General features: G+C 39.1%; 2 pseudogenes; one reads left to right on the top strand and one right to left on the bottom strand.

Annotated features, from left to right (window-relative positions):
* Nucleotides 1-705: 705 nt before the first annotated feature.
* Nucleotides 706-2734, bottom strand: LOC118575110 (annotated as a pseudogene).
* LOC118575109 lies at nucleotides 2733-11038 on the top strand (annotated as a pseudogene).
* The last annotated feature ends 55 nt before the right edge of the window (nucleotides 11039-11093 follow it).

Raw genomic sequence — 11093 nt, 5'->3', positions numbered from 1 at the left:
TATGAGAGACAGACAGACAAAGAAAGAGATATTTAGAGAGACAGAAGAAAGAGAGACTGAGGGAGAATGTGAGGACTCTATCAATTTGATACTTAATAAATGCATGCAGGTTTGTCATCTCAGAGAGGAACAAAGGGAGCAGGGAACAGTTTCAGTCCCTGTATCCACACATTTAGATGTGTGACCAGGCCTCTCCAACAGCTGCTTGGAGAATTAAACACACAAGGCCTTTCTAAGCAAGTAACAAAAAACAAAAACAACTCAGAATCACAGCAGCTAACATCTTACAATAGCCAGCACTTGATAGAATCTCTTCACATGCATGCTGAGAACTCACATACTACTGCCTCAATTCCCAAGTACTATGACTCATGATCTTACACTAGCCAGCACTTGATAGAATCTCTTCACATGCATGCTGGGAACTTACATACTACTGCCTCAATTCCCAAGTACTATGAATCATGCCACAGTCTCTGTTTTTGTTTCTATTTAGAGAAAGCAGAATAGTCTTTGTCCTCATGTCATTCCTGTCCACATTTGAGGTTCTGCTTTTGGGAAGAATTCAGAGACATGATTTGGGGCAAAGGCATACCCTGAAGATACAGCCTACCAGAAACACAAACCTTATATAAAATTAATTTATGATGACAGAGAGGGCCTGAGATTGAAACCACAGGGTTTGAAAGAAAGAGTACCTATTCTTCATGCTCTCCTCTGTGAAAGTGACCACCATACTAGGGACAGTCCAGACCCTGACTGTTGAGCCACTGGGTGCTGTTTGGCTTTCTGCAAGAGAGTTTCTAGCACTTCTATTTTTCCATCCCGTTCCTGAATCTCTTCTTAGTAGAAACTTGTCAGTGATTCCTTCAGGATCTTTAGCTTCTCTTCATACATCTCCTCCAACAGTTCCTTCTGGTTGTCCAAATGCTCACTGCACCACTGATCCTGCTGCTGTATCTGCTCTATCATCTCATTGCAAATTTCCTCACAGAGCTGCCTCTCCAACTGCAGCTTCTCTTGTCTTTCTTTCAAATGCAGTGTTTGATGGCTTCCACCACCTGCAGGAGCTCCTCCTTGCCATACATTGAGATGTAAGCTTCATTTTCAGGATGGTCATCAAGGCCCAAGTCAGCTGTGCACTCTTTCTTTAAGCCAGGACTTAACTGAAGACTATGCTCCTTGATGAATGAATGCAGGGATGGGATTCCCAATTGCATAGGTGGGGCATGTACAAACTAGCTCGCAAGAGCTGAGAACTTGGCCACATGAAGAGTCTCATCATAGGTAGAGGCACAGGGATCCACATGGATAATCATACAAGAATTGCTTCGACCTGTGAAGAAGCCTTGGAACACATGAGTCAACTTGCTGTCATGGAAAGGAATCAGCTTCTGCTTTGACCTGTTCTGCTGATTTTGTCTAAGGGCAGCAATACAGCAGCCCAGGGTATGCAGAGAAGTGTTAATGTTTCCTGCTTCCTTTAACCATTCACCATTCTATTGATCTATGCAGCGCTCTGAGCTAGCCAAGTCACAGAGTGGCAGTTCACTGATCTTGGGCACTATATCCCCTTCTCCTTGAAGGTGCAAGATTCTGATTGAGAAAATGCTAGAGTTCTGGTTCTGGTGGGTACTGGCAAAACTGGTTCTGATGGCCCACTTTCAAGAGTTTCCAGGCTTCCTCAACATCTTGAACATGAATCCAGTTGAGGTCTTTCACATAAGGATTGTTGTTTTGATCCTTGCACAGCCACAGTGTCTGTCTATTATGCTGATGACTAGCTGGTTCTAACAGGTCATAAAGCAATTCATTGTAGATCACAAAGAAGGAGATCCAGACAGAGAAATGTATGTCTGCTGGGACACTTACTGGGGCAGTATTTGGTTGTGCCCATGAAGTACTGTTTCATCCAGCTGGCTACCGCTGGTGAGCTGACTGTTCGAAGACAGCCCAGCAATGCCACTGTCAGAGCTGGTGCTGACAACTATCCGACTGTCTAGATGGACACGTTTCTTCAAGGAGGTGGACAGCTCCTCCTCTTGGATACCTCCAGTTTTCAAGGACAGCTTCCTCATTTCCTCATGGTGTATCTGCTTGCTGTCTAACCAGATTAACTCACTGGAGAGCAAGGACTTCAGATAAGGAGTGGGATAAAGTTGGCCTTGGAGACTATTAAAGATGAGAGCCACAGACCGGGGAAGGATCCCCCATCCTTAGTAGCACCTGGAATTGTGTAGGTTTTCCTTGAGTTGATGACTCCATATGTGTATATGAGCCAGTTCTGCCCTTTTAGTACATCCTTTACCATCTCCTTCACTGTCAGGTTGAAGAAGAATGCTTTTCCCACTTCTGGACCAAATATCTGGGAAAAGGTAAATTTGTGGGTAACCTGACCAATTCTACTCTCATTGCTCTTCAAGGCAAAGGAGTCCTTGGGCTCTTGCAGCATAAGAGTTTCTGTAGTCTCAATATGGACACAGCCCTGCTCTTCTTGTTGATTCAAGTTAGAAGTTAAGAAGGGTCCAATTGTAAGGTAAACTTTCACTCTCTCCGCAGTGTCCTCAAATGGAGCCTGTTTGTCCTCCAGAGAGGTGATTACAGAGCAATCTGACAAAAGGTCCTTTCAGATCACAGACCTCAGACCTTCAACTGTTGATTCAAACATGGGGGAGACTACAACATCCTCACTGGACAGTAAGCCCACTGGCAGAGAAAGGATCTCATGAGACATGGAAAAGAGAGTCAGCCAATGTCCAAAGACAGTCTACCACACTGCTTCTCTGGTCCCAGCCTCCACCCAGCTGCAGAACCCAGACTCCCACTACTGGAGAACACAACTCTGCTCACAAGGTGCAGCTTTGTTCCTCGTACAATGCTTTTGTTAATTTCTTTCAATGGTCATTTCCTGTAGCTGATTGTTCAGTCTCTGCACCTTCTGCTTCAAATGCATCTTGGTGAGGAAGGTTTGGTGGGATGGTGGCTCCCTGGTGCTCTTTGTGGGTAGATGTACACAAATTACCTTGCAGTACGACAATGCAAAGTGGATGTACAGACCACCCTGAGTACTAATCAAATGTTTGAAAAAGTTTGTTTAACAATGACTCAGTGACACCACAAATTATTTTGTCCCATGATTCAGATGCCCACTCTGGGGAACTCAGCTGTCTTCTCTATTTGAAGGGAAGTGATTATCTTAGCTATTTGGTTCTCTCTGTCATAGCACATACACCAAGAAACCAAGGAGAGAGAGTCAGAAAAAATTGCCTTAGTTTACAATCACTCCAGTCATTTAGAGGTTGCCCAAATATTGGGACAGGTTTCTCTAACCAAATAACTATTGATGGAGAAGACATATAAGGGCAGAACATGGTCACCAGACTCAACAAGTCACCTCACTAACAACTCAGGACTCACAAAGCAGCTGGGAAGTACCTAAAGTTAGCCAGTGTGGTTGAACTACAGTGATGTTCAGACTTGCAAGGGGCACACCTCATTAATCCCTCCTGATTTCATGTTGGTCTCATGTGCATTCCTCAGTGCCTATCCTCCAAAAGCAACAAAAGCAAAGAGTTCCCAGCATAAAGCTTTGGCCTTACCAGTTCCTAACCTCTGAGGGAAAACAATTAATATCATGGAACCCTTGAATTTCAAGTGCCATGACACACAGGGATGTTCTGTTGGTTCCTAGAGCCTCCAGCTTTCTGTGACTCATTATTGGAAGATTCAGTTCAAGACCACTTCCTCCAAGAAGCTTCTCTTTTCCTCCACAGAACTCATTTCACAATTATCTTGACCATTTCTTTCTTGATGTTTTACTCTGAGGCTGAAGGTCAGCTTTCATCTGCCACTCTCTGTTCTCTCTACCCTCTCCATTCTCTTTCTGAATTAGACTCTTCAGTATGCCAACATGTTCATCAGTATACGGTGAAAACATTGAATAAATTTTCCAAAGGCAATTGGTATTGCCACATCATAGGTGACATCACAGAGGATCCCAGGTCTCTCCAGGATACAATAGAATGTCCAGGGAAGAGCTGCAGATGTCATGGGAACTGACATTGCTTCCCTGATAATGTGCTTTCCTCATAATACACTAGAAGTCAAGCTGACCTTTGAAGGAGCCTCGACTGGGATACAAGGGAAGCCCTTCAGCACCCACTACATCCAAAGCCAGAGATCTCTCTGTAATTGATTGGACATCCTTTAGTTCTTTCCATGCATGGAGCTGAATGTTAATCTCCTATTGAAATTTTATGTACACAAGGTAAAAATATCATAGAAATTTATATATGCAACAGTTCTTCATAAATTCCTGCATCTCCTTATCTCCTTAGTCACAAGACATTAAAGACTTAATGCTGACTGAGAAGGACAATTGTTAATTTCCTGTTAAAGAGTCTACAGGAAACAGCTGGGCAGAGTTATGCTAGAGGAAGAGGCTGCAATAGCCTAGGAACAAGTGCACATAGGAGTCTGATATAGTCATACATCTCAGTGTGACTAAAATCTGTGTCATCAGCATGTGTGTTGTGGTTGTTGTACTCACTGTTGAGTAGCTCAAAGTGTTCTGCTGTTACTGGGTAGTAAAGGTGTCCAGACAGCTGGAGCCTTCCACACAGAACATGAGTTTCCTATAAAGCAAAGGATATTCAGGAAAATCCTTTGCAAGCCCCTTCATATACAGGAACATAGACGAAATGGTTCCACTGGACAGTCCAGATTATTTGTTCTTAATTTGTCCAATAGTCTGACCCTTTAAATTGTATTAACACTAGTTACTATTGTTATGATGAACCCTAATTGTTTGATTGATTCTTAATTTTATGTTTGCTACTGTTATGAATCATAATTCAAATATTTGATGTGCAGGATATCTAATGTGCGACCCCCAATGTGATGGTGACCCACAGGTTGAGGACCACACTTCTGAATGCAGACAGAAATCTCCACAAATCCTTACAGTGATGCTGGGGCAATGTCATTCTTAATTTTTATTATCAGACTGAATTAAACTAGTCACCTGGGAGGAGGGACCCACAGTGAGAAATTATATAGATCAGATTTACTTTGAACATGTGTCTGTAGGATTTTGTTAATTTTTAATTGAGATAAGACTCCCTAAAATGGGCAAAATCATTTCATTGTCTGTAACCTGTACTGTGTAAGTATGAAGAACATAGAGCATAATCATACACAAACAGGCAGCATGGGTGCATTTGTTTATCTCTGCTCTTGGATGTGGATGTGATATGATTAGCAGAGTTCCTACCTTGATTTCTCCAAAATGGAACTCTTACCTGGAATTGTGGACTATGATCAATTTTTCCCATTCTAAGTTGCTGTGCCTGGTAACTCAATGTAATAAAGATGTTAAGAAAGCTCTCTATGACAGAGAGGTTTTCACAAGTCAGTGAGATGTGTATTTCATGAAAGGCTCAACAGCACCATATCTGTCTCAGAAGAAGAGATCCTACTTGTTCATTATTTGACAGCACTCTTACCCTGCAAAGAAATGTCAAGATATACAACAGAATCCACTAACAAGAGTTTTATTAAGACAGGAAAGAAAGATGTGAGAGGCCTGTGGAAAACACAAGTGAATAAAGAAGGTGTTGGGAACATGGCACCCACTTATAAAGGCTGGGTCGCACCTGCATAAGCATGCCCATGTGGCTATTCCATGCATATGCATAGATCACATGGTTGCGCTATGCACTTCATGCAACCATGCAAAGCCATAGGATCCTGGTCATGTGAGAAGTATTGACCTAGATATGTCCATTTTGACCTGGAAATTGCTATTTTTACCCAGAAATGTTTATTTTGGCCTGGAAATGGCTAGGCGAAAGTTTCTAGGTCTGCTAGGCATGCACAATATGGGGGGTTCATAGTGAATCCCTATAACTACTTCTTTCTAAACCCAACCTGTGTTTCCCTGTTAAAGTTTTTCAAAGACACTAAGACTCCCATAGACTCACAAACTTCTTCACCCTGTCAACAAATGTCCCCTGATATTGTCTTGCCATATCAAGTGCTATGCTAAATTCTTCTAATGTGTTTTATACAACAAGCTTCACTTCAATGAATGTATTTTTCTTTGAAATTCCTGACCACTAAACTTTTCAGATATGGGGAATGACTTGGGCCTTAACTATGAATTTCAATCTTTTGCTATGTCCTTCTGTGAAGGTCAGAAGAAACTCCCTAAAGCTGAGGGCAAAATAGCACCTTAAATTGCAGGTATGAAGGGGTGTAAGTAATGACTGGCAATGTGTGCACTAATTACCTTAGTTTGAATATTAACTCCAGGGCTGATGTACACACATCCCCGTGAAAATTTCTCGGTGTCCCTTTAACTTCTGTGCCTCTTCTTTAAGATTTCTGTAAACAGATCTTTGACAAAAAAGTAAATAGACCTTATCAGATGTGAAAAGTCACTTTGATTTTGTCCTTCTCCAAGGACATATAACAGGCCCTTTTGAGCTACTGCCAAGGTTATCCAATGAGAATAAGGTCTTGGGCTAGGAACTGAAATAACCACAGGTACAGGTTTAGAATGCAGGTCTGAGGAACAGAGTGCAAATCAAGGGCAGGGCAGCAGGCACACCCAGGAAATTCTGGGTTATGTCTTTGGCACTTTAGCCTCTCACCTTCAGCATTTGAGATTTTTTGTTTTATTTATCTGATTTCTTTTGTTTAATATGTATATTTTGGACATCATAGATTTATCATTTGAAAATTTTTGTTTTATTGAATTTCTTGTGTTCAGTCAGAATATTTTGAACATTAGACCATTATCAGGTGAGAATTTTTGTTTTATTACATCTCCTGTTTTCAGTATGGATATTTTTAAAGTTAGACCTTTATCAGTTGACAATTTTTGTTTTATTTATCTGATTTCTTGGGATCTATGTATATGTTGTTTATCAGATCTTTACCATATGAGAATTTTTTATCCTATCATGACACTTCTAATTTATAGAAAAACCAAATGTGGGGACCTGGATTAAACATCATTCATTTGATGGCATTTAGCATCATGATAGCTGATTTATGATGTTACTTTTTTGTTTTATACATCAATTTTTGCCATCAATATGAATTCTGTTCCCATCTGTGACTTTCAATTTGAACAAAATTTACTGATTGTCATCATAATATGCCAATTTTGTGATATTGGTTAAGTCATTTTAATCTCAATAGGTTTTCAATGACTCATTCTTTTTACTTTCATTCCTTAACTAGAGGATGAAATTAGATAGTAATTTAATATTCTAAGGAACTGGGGTCTGGAAAATTGGGTCCTGAGAAGAAAAATTTAAAGGGAATGCAGCTATGCTGGTATGCAGCTTATACCTAGCTGCATATTGGTTTGTGTCCCCATCTGCTGTATTCAACATCTCATTCCTGAAATACCACGGAAGTTTCATTCATTCAATTACCCAATCAGATATCTTTTTCCATCAACTGTCTGTTGTTCTTAACTGTGGACTTTACCTCACTTTTCATTAATACATTGACTGTTTTATCTTAGTTTCACAAAGGATGACTTCGTCATTGTCAGTATCACAGACTAGGATATAGAAGTTATTTCACAAGGACAAGTTGGAAAAATATAAATTATAAGAAACAAAGAGGGTAAAAATTAAGTGTTTTTTTTCAGTAATAAAATATGGTAAGGAGAAATGAAATGAGAAAAGTTTTGCTTTCTAATTTGTATTGCTTGCTTGTTTCATTTAACCATAACATTTCATTTAACATGGTAACAAAATAAGTATATGGCGATACTTTAAATTTCCTTTCCTAAATATTTTTATTCTGTGACTATCCAAAGACTGGTTGTTCTAGCTTTGTTGCTTTTTTCTTGATGAAGGTCAGTTTTTTAAGGTCTTTTGTTAATTTATTTTTGTTAAATAACCCAACGTCTATCTCTGTGATAATAGTCCACTTTTCTCAATAGAAATGTAAAAATATTTACTTTCAGATATGTATGCTTACCTGAAAATTCTCTTTTTAATTTTAATTTTAAGGAGCTGATACAGTACACATGGATGGTGATCAGATTATTGTGGAAGTACAAGAAACTGGTTTTTTATCTAATTCAGATGTAACAGTCCACAATTTTATTCCTGATGATCCAGAGTCAATTATAATCCAAGATGCTATTGAAAATGTTGTCATTGAAGATGTTCATTGTTCACATATTTTAGAGGAAACAGATATATGTGATAATGTTATCATTCCTGAGCCAGTTCTTGATTTAGAAATACCTGAAGAAGTACCTTTAGCATAGTTCCCAATTCCAGACATTTTAGCTTCTAATATTGCACCAACCTCATTGACTATGCCTGAACATGTGTTGATGAGTGAGGCTATACATGTGTCTGACATGGAACATATTGAGCACATGATTCATGATAGCATAGTAGAAGCTGAAGTCATCAGTGATCCTCTGACAGCTGACATTTCAGAAATATTAGTAGCAGATTGTGCTTCTGAAGCAGTCTTAGATTCCAGTGGGATGTCTTAGGACCAACAAGATGACACCAAAATCAACTGTGAGGACTATCTTTTGATTTCCTGTAAGTCTTGAACTACGATTATCAAATTTTTTTTGTTTCTGCTTTTTTTTTTTTTTTGGTTTCATTTTAGATGGGATCTCACTACACCCTATCCCTCTATGCTGAGCTTGAACTTGGGATTCTCCTGTCTGACACTTTTAAGTACTTTAATTTTAAGTGTGTGCCACCATGCTTGAATTATCAAGGCAATGTTTTTCTGTGTTGTCTTATAAGTGAATATACATATTTGTCTGTGTATGTATATTCTGGTGCACAAGAATAGCCATAACCTGGAGTGTGGGAGCCAGAGATTAAGAGTTTCTCTCCTTGATTGTTATCTGCGTCTGGTTTTTGAGACCAAGTCTTTCAGTGTAACTGAAGATGATCAGTTATGTTAGCTAGGCATTAAACTTAAGAATCCACCTGTCTGCCATCACTAAGGATGTGAAGGGAAGAAAGTCCAGCTATGGTTACAGAGTGACATACCATTTCAAAAACTGAAGACAACTTATTTTTTATTTTCAGCTGGAGAATTATGTTGTCTCTACATTTGGGACCTTTAACTTAGAATTTTATGGTTTTTATATAAATCACATTTGTAGGTTTGGGCTATTCTTTCTTGAGCTACTTCTTCACCTTGTTTCTCTTTAATTTCCTAGGATTTAGGCCCTTTAAAAAAACATAAAACTGTTGTATTTTATAAGCTGTCTGGGGCTATCACTTTTTGTATTAGTTTTTGCTCATATAGTTTAATATAAGGCCATTTACACTTTTGTTACTGTTTTAGACAAAATTAGTGTTAATAGTATATAATTGTGGGTTATTTGTCTGGGTTAGGGTTTTTACTGCAGTGTAAACAAAGTACTTGGGGAAGAAAGGGTTTATTTGGCTTATACTTCCATACCATTGTTCATCGTTTAAGGAAGTCAGGACAGAACTCAAACAGGACAGGAACCTGGAGGCTGGAGCTGATGCAGAAGCCATGGAAGAGTTCTGCTTACTAGCTTGTCTCTCAAGGCTTGCTCAGCTTGCTCTTTTACCCTGGACCAACTGGAACAGCAATGGTCCACCTACCATGGGCTGTACCCTCCCCTATCATTACTAAGTAATAAAATGCTTACAGACCTGTGCAAATCCCAGTCTTGTGGAAGTGTTTTCTTAAAGTTTCCCAGTAGCTTGTGTTGAATTGATACAAAACTATCCAGCACAGCATTAAAACAAAACTTTTAGTAAACATGTAGGTGTGTGATTATGGTATCTTCCTATGCTAGGATGAAAGCAAGACATTGGGAAATGAATAATATTTGCCATTTATTAGAATGATCACTATTGTAGTAAGGTGTTTTCATTACAAATATTGTAAATGTTATTTCATTGTTTTCTTTACTCTCACATTTTTCTGTCCTTGTATGAAAATACACACAGCATAGTGTATCTTCATTCAACAGTTGAAGTGATCTAATTTTAAGTGTATGATTTTTTCACTTTAAGGCTTTGTTCTTAAATAAGATATGTCACATCTCACCAGTTTCTTTCCATTGTTTAAGCAAAGTTGAAGAAATGTCTAGGTATATGTCTAAGTTTTATAGTGCTTGTGCACTAAGCACAAAACCTGAATTCCTTCATCAGCACTGCACATTTCTTTTTGTTTGGTTTGATTTGGTTTTGTTTTTTAAAAAACTGTGGCAATTTTTAAAAATTTCTAGCTTATGTATGTGGGTGCTTTGCCTATATGTTTGTCTGTACACCTTGTATGTGGTGCCCAGGGAAGCTCGAAGTTTGTAGTCAGATCCACATTTTCTCTCTCTCTCTCTCTCTCTCTCTCTCTCTCTCTCTCTCTCTCTCTCTCTGTGTGTGTGTGTGTGTGTGTGTGTGTGTGTGTGTGTGTGTAGACAAAAGAAAGAGGGCATCCTCTGGAATCAAAGAAACTGGTGACTGTGAGTTGCCTATTTGGGTACTGGGAACCAGACTTTGATCCTCTCTAACAACAGCAAGTGATTTTAATCATATCTCTAGTTCCATGTATAAAGTATTTTCTTTGTAAATTTACTTATTATTGTGTGTATGTGAGGTGGGAGTGAGAAAGTATGCTTGTTCCATTACAGAGGTAGAGATTAGAAGACAACTTTTCAGAAGTCAGTTCTCTCCTATTATTGGTTTTGAGGATGAAATGCAGGCTGTCAGACATGGAGAGCAAGTACTTTTATCAAATGCTGAGCAAGCTAGTCCACCCTGCCTCCACTCTGATTCAAAAAGAAAAAAGCAGCTGCATTTTGTTTCTATATCTGCTGTGAAGTTTTATAATGCACTTCCTGTCTATTTAGTGGATGATGCTGGCAAAACAGATCATGCAGGTTCCACTGACATTACCATGCATGCAGAGCCAGAAACTGATCCTTATAGATTGGATGACACCTGTCCTGAAATTATCAAGGTGTACATTTTTAAAGCTGACCCTACAGAGGATGACCTAGGTAAAGGGGAAAACATTCTCTGTCTCTAATATTCTGCTACATTTGTTTGATTGGG

This window comes from Onychomys torridus, unplaced genomic scaffold, assembly GCF_903995425.1.
Source record: "Onychomys torridus unplaced genomic scaffold, mOncTor1.1, whole genome shotgun sequence".
In the NCBI taxonomy this organism is placed as follows: Eukaryota; Metazoa; Chordata; class Mammalia; order Rodentia; family Cricetidae; genus Onychomys; species Onychomys torridus.
This window is presented reverse-complemented; position numbering and strand designations above follow the sequence as displayed.